Here is a 9,427-nt window from a genome sequence, read left to right as displayed (position 1 = left end):
GATTTTCCAGCACAGCTTAAACTACAAAGACCAGGGAGCTTTTCGAAAGCCTCAAAGAAGGGAAGTGATTGGTAGATGTGTAACAATAACAAATCAGACATTGAATACATCTTAAAGCATGGTCAAGTTAATAATTATGTTGTGGGTGATGTATTAAACCACCCAGACGCAACAAGGATGTAGTCGTACTTCCTAACTGAGCTGCAGGACAGACCGATGGAAACTGCTTAGGGATGTCACCATGAGGCCATTGGTGATTTTAAACCCGTTACAGAGTTCAATGGCTGTATTGGGAGAAAACTGATGTTGTATCAACAACATTGTGACTACACAATAATGTTAGATCTTTATTTGACCTCTTTCGTCGCAGGAGGAAGAATAAATATGTTTTATCGAGCACAGGGGGCAGCTGGAAGTGATGTTTGTATACAATGCACACCATACCTACTGTACATTGTACCTTTTGTAGGTTAAGTGCAGGCTACAGCGCATGTCATGTGAATTCGTTTGTGTTTTATAATAAATGAAAATGAAAACGCAGCACACCGCTGATCACGCTCACAGGTGATTTTATTGTTACAACGTTTAGTTTGAAATAAAACCCCTTTGTCAAAATTATAAATGCGTAACATCTGAAAATGTTGCTTTCTAACGCTAGACTATTTTACCCGAATACATCATCATGCATGATGGACTTGTCTCCCTGTCGCAGATGCCATGCCATGGTTGCCCTTAGTTAGAATATTTAATCTGGAGACAGGTGTTTTCTCCATCTCTTCAGCTATCATACTATAATTCCACTGATTTCAAAACACGATCCTCCAGAAAGTGGAGAGCAACGTTTATGCAGCTACACTACACAATACATTTAACATCAAGCCACATTCGACAGGATTACCAACACAGACTGACCAGCTAAAATAGACAGAAGCCTCCTATTTCTGTCAAAAAACTAATTTAGAAAATGTTTAAAAGGCGTTAAAATGGCTCTCCGGTGTACTCATGACCTGCAAAATACGCCTAGTTTCCTGAAACGGGTCACATTTATTAAACATTTTCAAAAACTAAATCTTAACAAAACCGAACCAACCTCAAAAAGCACTATTCGCTCAGCACAACCTTGCACACATACAGTATGCCAGGGTCGGCATTGAGTTTGAATCGGACACACTGCCTTTTGACTCATGAATGAATGTCAATTTTTTTATGCATTAATTCTGCGTGGTTGCACGGTTATAACAGAAACAATTCAAATGATAATAGTTTAGTAATTAATTCTGAGTGGTTTAGGTTAGGGCCATGATTTGGGGAAGGCTTAAAACAAAATAACAAAATATGACATGCCCACGCATCATCTGTTTCCATAGTATTCTGCATGGTGAATTTAGGCTTCTGTGTGACTGCTCAGCCATGGAAACCCATTTCATGAAGCTCCCGACAAACAGTTATTGTGCTAACATTGCTTTCAGGGGCAGTTTGGAACTCGGTAGTGCGTGCTGCAACCGAGGACAGCCAATCTTTACTCGCTAGGCGCTTCAGCATTCGGCAGTCAAGTTCTGTGAGCTTGTGGAGCCTACCACTGCGACTGAGCCATTGTTGCTCCTAGACGTTTCCACTTCACAATAAAAGCACCTACAGTTGACCGGGGCAGCTCTAACAGGGCAGAAATGTGAAGAAATGACTTGTTGGAAAGGTGGCATCCTATGAATGTGCCACATTGAAAGTGACTGAGCTCTTCAGTAAGAACATTCTATTGCCAATATTTGTCTATGGAGATTGCATGGCTGTGTGCCCTTGATTTTATACACCTGTTGTGGCTGAAATAGCCAAATCCACTAATTTGAAGGGGTGTCCACATATGTTTGTAAATATAGTACATATATTTAGCATTTAATATGTATTTTAAATTGGAAAAGAGATGTTAGGGTTGTGTACGTGAGGCGAAGTCAGGTGCAGGAGAGCAGAGTGTAGTAAACAGGCACACTTTAATTGTGGTTCAAAAACGACAGCACATAAAAACATAAACGTGCCAAAAACACGGAACATAAGAAAAGAATGGCACCTGACAATATCCACATAACAATAAACAATTACAGACAAAGACATGGAGGGGAACAGAGGACTAAATACATGCAGTGTGATTAGGGAATGAAAACCAGGTGTGTATGGAACAAGACAAAACAAATGGACATATGAAAAAATGGAGCGGCGATAGCTAGACAGCCGGTGACGCCGAACGCCGCCCGAACCAAGAGAGGAGCCGACTTTGGCGGTAGTCGTGACAAGAGACCTACGTCTCCATATGCCTTCACTGTAAAAAAAAAAAAATCGTTAAATTAAATAAACATGGAAAGAAAGAGAACTACTCTTTTTCAGGGACTCACAAGGCTTATTTGAATGTCCAGATGCAGCATAAAAATAATAATCTGATTGGTCAATTTATAGTTTTGACTTAAATCTGCTTAAAAAATCTATGGCAAGACATGAAATTGGTTGTCTAGCCATGATCCCCAACACCTTGACAGAGCTTGAAGAATTTTGAAAAGAATAATAGGCAAATATTGCACAATCCAGGTGTACAAAGCTCTTATGAGTTTTACCCAAGAAGACACAGCTGTAATCGCTGCGAAATATGTATTGACTTAAGAGGGGAGTACTTATCGAACCAAGATATATTAGTGTTTTATTTGTCATTAGTCAAAAAAACACATGGAAAAAATGTTCCACTTTGACATTAGAGTAATTTGTGCAGATCGTTGACAAAAAAGTGACAAATCCATTTGAATCCCACTTTGTAACACAATCAAATGTGAAGAAATCCAAGGGAGGTGTAGACTTTCTATAGGCACTGTAAAGTGGCAGTAAAGAAAGAACAGTGAACTTTGAACCTACGTCGGAGCAGTTTGATTATTTTAGTACTACAATATATTCCCCACCAGAAAAGACAGATATTGTAGAAATATACAAATGCAATCTGAGTCGGTGGTTGAGAGCTACTTTATGAATTATATTAGTCATATCATGTATTAATCATCTTATTTAACATTGCTCAAATTATTTTCAAAGCCTGGGGGAGAAGGATGCATGTATTGTTTGTATAATATAACAAAATGATAGCTGTACTTACCATGATTATTATTTATTTGTATAAATTGCAAAATGAAATGTTGTTTTGTCCACATAATACTTCAAGAAATTAAGTTTTATAAGCCCATGTGGGCTAGGCACCAGTATTGGTGTATGTGAACAGAGGTGATAGTTATACATAGAAGTAAAATACATTTGTTCCTGAGTGCATGGTCTCCTTCAATTCTGAGATTGTGAAATCAAAATCCTCTTTGGCTTTATATTTGTATACTCTACTGTATTTGTACTTTATGAACGATAACGTGATAGTGAGAATAACTTTGTTCTCCCTCTATTTTTCCTCACAGTCAGTAATTTCATATTCTCCTCACAAACAAAACGTCTCTGTCTCCGGCAGGGGGGGAATTGTTTTAATTGTTTTAATTGTTTTAATTGTTTTAATTATCAAGGATAATTTAGCTGTTTGATTTTTAATTTTAAGACCCCTTGACTCACCCACCCCACCCCCAAAAAATAGTTGATGAAAAAAAAGTGTGGCTTTACTGATATTAGCCCATTAAAAAATGCATTGAATAAGAGATTCACAACGTGGAACAATAGATAGTCCCCAACAAAAATCTAACAGTGTCTGTCCTATATCTGAGATATGAGAAAGATCAGTAAAAATGTGTTATTTAAAAATATATATATACTTCTTTTTTTACTTGTATTTAACAACACATTTTTGGCAGTAAACATTCTCCATACATACTGTACTTCCATACATTTTTTCAACTGGTACCGGGGGACCTTCAGGTGAGTCTTGTAAGGCCTGTGGGCATCCTAGTGTACCACAACATGTACCACACATGTACATGTTCCTGAAAGTCCTTTGCACAGATGGGTCATATTATTGTGTATCCCAAACTGCTCAGATGCAGTTTGGTGTTTGGAAATCGGCCGTACTGACTTCAGTCAAGTCCCAATACGCTTGTGGGGGTCGTAGAGCAAAACTGAGTTTTTAGGCCAAACCGTTAGGAAGCTATAGACGATTTAGTGAGAAGACCGATTTTCGGGGTGTCTCATGGTCTGACAAATGCTGGTCTAGCTCTGTCACCTTTCACCGCAGATGCGGAAGTGTTACACAGGCAGAGGAGGTGGATTGAGATGCATCCAATGCAAAAATGTATCTCTCTAGCTTAATTTAGGGCTAGGCGTCCCTAGCCGGTGAAACTGGAGGGCACGCAATTCAAATAAATAATCATAAATATTATGGATATTATACATTTAGGTACAGTTGAAGTCGGAAGTTTACATACACCTAGGTTGGAGTCATTACATACATTAAATTGACTGTGCCTTTAAACAGCTTGGAAAATTCCAGAAAATGATGTCATGGCCTTAGAAGCTTCTGATAGGCCAATTGAAATAATTTGAGTCAATTGGAGGTGTCCCTGTGGATGTATTTCAAGGCCTACCTTCAAACTCAGTGCCTCTTTGCTTGACATCATGGAAAAATCTAAATAAATCAGCCAAGACCTCAGAAAACAAATTGTAGACCTCCACAAGTCTGGTTCATCCTTGGGAGCAATTTCCAAATGCCTGAAGGTACCACATTCATCAGTACAAACAATAGTACGCAAGTATAAACACTATGGGACGACGCAGCCGTCATGCCGCTCAGGAAGGAGACACGTTCTGTCTCCTAGAGATGAACGTACTTTGGTGCGAAAGGTGTATTTCAATCCCAGAACAACAGCAAAGGACGCTATGAAGATGCTGGAGGAAACAGGTACAAAAGTATCTATATCCACAGTAAAACAAGTTCTATATCGACATAAGCTGAAAGGCCGCCCAGCAAGGAAGAAGCCACTGCTCCAAAACCGCCATAAAAAAGGCAGAACTGAAAAAGCGTGTGCGAGCAAGGCTGCCTACAATCCTGACTCAGTTACACCAGCTCTGTCAGGAGGAATGGGCCAACATTCACCCACATTGTGGGAAGCTTGTGGAAGGCAGTCCGAAACATTTGACCCAAGTTAAACAATTTAAAGGCAATGCTACCAAATACTAATTGTGTGTATGTAAACTTCTGACCCACTGGGAATGTGATGAAAGAAAGAAATGCTGAAATAAATCCTTCTCTCTACTATTATTCTGACATTTCACATTCTTAAAATAAAGTGGTGATCCTAACTGACCTAAAACAGGGAATTTTTACTTGGATTAAATGTCAGGAATTGTCAAATTTGTTTAAATATATTTGGCTAAGGTGCATGTAAACTACCAATTTCAAATGTACATATAGGTGTATGTTATCGGTTGAAAGCTTAAATTCTTGTTAATCTAACTGCACTGTCCAATTTACAGTAGCTATTACAGTGGAAACATGCCATGCTATTGTTTGAGGACGGCGCCCGCATCAAAATATTTTTCCACCGGCACAGGTTTCATAAATTCACAAATAGCAATGAAATATTCACTTGCTTTTTTCAAATCTTCCTCTGATTTGTCATCTAAAGGGTTCCAGCTATAACATGTAGTGTTGTTTTGTTAGATAAAATCCTTCTTTATATCCCAAAAAGTCTGTTTAGTTGGCTCCATCGATTTGAGTAATCCACTCGTTCAACATGCGGAGAAAGGAATGCGAAAATCTACCCCTAAAGTCAAAATACATTTCTATAAACTCCTCAGATACCCTAAAATGTAATCAAACTATAATATTTCTTACGGAAAGAAGTATGATTTTAGCAGGTGCGTCCTGTCTTCATGGCGCCAGCAAACACGAATTTCCAAGACTGTGTCCCTGTACTAAAACAGATATTTCTCATTTGTTTTGGAAGTTACAAGCCTGAAACCTTGAATATAGACTGTTGACACCCCGTGGAAGCCATAGGAATTGCATTCAGGGAGTTAATTGTCAGTATGACCTTATACTTGCCATTCTAAGAGGATGGTCTCTCTCAACAACAACAAAAAACTCTGGTTGGTTTTTCTTTGGATTTTCTCCTACCATATCTGTTGTGTTATATTCTCCTACATCATTTTAACATTTCTACAAACTTGAAAATGTTTTCTTTCCAATGGTACCAATTATATGCATATCCTAGCTTCAGGGCCTGAGCAACAGGCGGTTTACTTTGGGCACGTCATTCAGATGGAAAAGTTTTAAACTAACAGATTGTTTATGGGGATTTAAAAAAATTATGCTAATTAGATTCTCACGGGGGCGAGGACATCGACCCGTTTAGCATTGCACCAAATGTTAGAATGAAGACAATATCAGGATATTTCTCACACAAAATTAGGGAAAATACTAATACTAGTAATTCCAGGACACCAGGGTCATGGTTACCTAACTCTGCTGTAGTGTACACACTCCAAGGTTTTGTTATGCTTATTTAATCATTCACAAGGCAACGAGTATATAACAAAAGTTTTAAAGCTGTTTGGCCATCATCAAACAATAGACTAATGAGTTGAGGTGTTGCTCTGGATTTTTTCTAAGTTTGTTGTGTCAGCTGACCTGTAAAATTGTCCACAATTTGCAGTATCTTCAAAGTCAATATGTACCTGTAGACTATGGCAACAGCACTGTGGTTTTTTTAGAAAGTCATTACTGTATACAATATCAGGATGTTTAACGAATGTTTTATATACACAATGTCAACCATTCAGAATTCAATAATTTTGTAGACAGACACCTTATTTTACATCAATATTCTTACTGCATGTAGAACACAATACATTGTTGTGAAATCAAATCACATCAAAGTAAAAAATGTCATGTGCACACGATACAGCGTATTGTACACAGCACAACAGAATGCTTATTTACAAGCTCTCCTTTCAAACAGCACAATATTTATGAAATGTTCAATAAAAGTGAAAAAAACAGAATAAGAACACTATGTCAATATAAATAAGTAGAGAAGAAAAAGAAAAAGACCTGCACACTGCTCTTGCTAGTATCACTGGCCTTTATTAAGCTTTACGTATCGGCCTCACGGCCATCGCGAGAGCTTTAAACCCCATATATGCTAAAGGTAAAGAGGTCATCTGAATAGAAAAGCACTGTTAAGTTAAAACAATTTAGTTTATGTATTTTTGTAAAGCTCTGATACGTAAAAGCTTCATAAAGAGCAGTGATACTAGCAAGAGCAGTGTGTGGGTTTCTTATTTTTTTCTCCGCTTATTCAACTGTTACCATGCACCCGCAACAAAGATAGATGTGCGAGTGCCTTTTGAATAACAATAAGTAGGAAGACACAAAAGTACACCAGTATAACTCTGCACATTGGATAAATCGTTTTCAGTCTGACCAACATCCCACAGACATCTGCATGTCCTTTCACTACTTGCCAGAGTTCAGCTATCCAGAATCATGCTACACTGAGGCGGAATAAGATACGTTCCACTGCACCAGGGTACAGAGAGGGATGAAAACAGAGATGCTTTCAAATCTACCATATTTCACAAAGTCATCCCATGTTTGCTCCATGCATCATTATATCACCCTGTGAAATAAAGTACATTTTGGACATGATCTCTGTTTTCTTTGTCTTTACATTTGTAAATGCTGCATTAGACAATGGATAAAACAGATGACTCAATCACAATGACATTTTAGGTTGAATTGGGGAGAGATGATGCCTATCTCTTTTGGTTTTGTTGCTCATACTTGCTGTAACAAGTCTGATCTTTCTGGGCCAGTAGTCACTAAATGATCTATTAATGTATAGCCTACCTAATGTATTGCCAAATTTAAGGAGCAGGGAGGTTGAAACTTGGTCTTGTTGGGGAAGGTTCCTTGTTCCTTGTCAATCATTTGCTTATTGGTGCAATCAGAAAATATCTTTAAGTAAATCAATCAAACCTTTATTAATGCAATTGCAGACAGATGTTGACAACGGGAACATAGCACGCGTTTTTTCAGAGTAAGTTCTGGAACATAAAAAAGGTAAAAGTTGCTTTAATATGCTTGCAGTCAACCCCTAGTGATGTATCTGCCTACGTCAACACCTTCTACTCATGAGACCAAGCCCATGCATATACAATTATACAAACCTGCAGGAGAGAATAATAGTTCCAGTGTTTTCCAAGGGCTCAGCAGCAATTCTCCGCTCCCTTGTGGCTTACAGTGATATGCCTGACTTGTCTCTTGTCTCTTTCACTCCCCTGCAGGGTTCTGTGTCTATTAATCTCTTTTAGCCTCGAGGCTCTTTCTCACAGACACCCTGTTTTGACTGCAATAACTCACACATCTCTCAGACTATTTCTAATAAGAGGCAGAGACTAGAAAAGAACCGTGGAACAGTATTTAAACCTTATCAATGCATATATTGCTAATCTTTGGTCCAGCACCCTATAAATGTAGTGGTGGAGGGGTCTTATCGCCATTCCCCTTCTATTAATACAACATAAGCATAATCATAAGCATAATCAATTATTATAATACATCAATCATTTGGTGCAGCCCCTATCATGACCCCAAGGTGACCCCGTCAGCAAGACAATAACCCCAAGCACAAATCATAATCCACAAAGAAATGGTGGATTGACCACAAAATCAACATTATGCAATGGCCATCTCAGTCTCTGGACTTGAACCCGATTGAAAACCTGTGGTTTGAATTGAAGGGGGCAGTCCATAAGAGCAAACAAAGGATATCAAGGATCTGGAAAGATTCTGTATGGAGGAATGGTCTAGCATCCCTCCCATTGTGTTCTCCAAACTCATAAAATATTTTAGGATTAGGCTCATTGCCATTATCCTCACATGAGGACGATGCTGGAGTATTGAATACATTTTTGCCAATCATTTTTACCCCATCTTTTTTAGATGTTTTTGTATTACAAAAATCGACTGCTAAGCAATTGTATTAGTTTAAAATAATATAAAGGTAACCTTTTTAGCTTACAATATTGCTCAGTATTTGTACTTTATATACATTTATATACATTTATATACAGACTTTTTTGCCCATCTTTATCAAGGGTGACAATAATTTAGGACCCGACTGTAGTAGAATATGATTTACACTTCAGTGGAGGATGTTATTGTGATCAAATATTGACATATATTTTAACATTGATACAACTGAGTGGTATTGATTAGGATTTCAAGTAACATTTTCAATTGACATTTGTAAGTGTTTATTTAGATGTGTGCATTTAAATGTATGTCTTACAATTTTTTGTTAGTGTCTCAGTTATAATGAGCTTTTGGAAGAAACGGAGGGCCGATTACACCCCCATTCACATCAACGGTGAACCTCGGGGGCCACATCACTAACAACCTATCATGGTCCAAACACACCAACACAGTCGTGAGGAGGGCACGACAACGCCTCTTCCCCCTCGG

Source organism: Oncorhynchus kisutch, linkage group LG12 (assembly GCF_002021735.2).
Source record: "Oncorhynchus kisutch isolate 150728-3 linkage group LG12, Okis_V2, whole genome shotgun sequence".
NCBI classification, from domain to species: Eukaryota; Metazoa; Chordata; class Actinopteri; order Salmoniformes; family Salmonidae; genus Oncorhynchus; species Oncorhynchus kisutch.
This window is presented reverse-complemented; position numbering follows the sequence as displayed.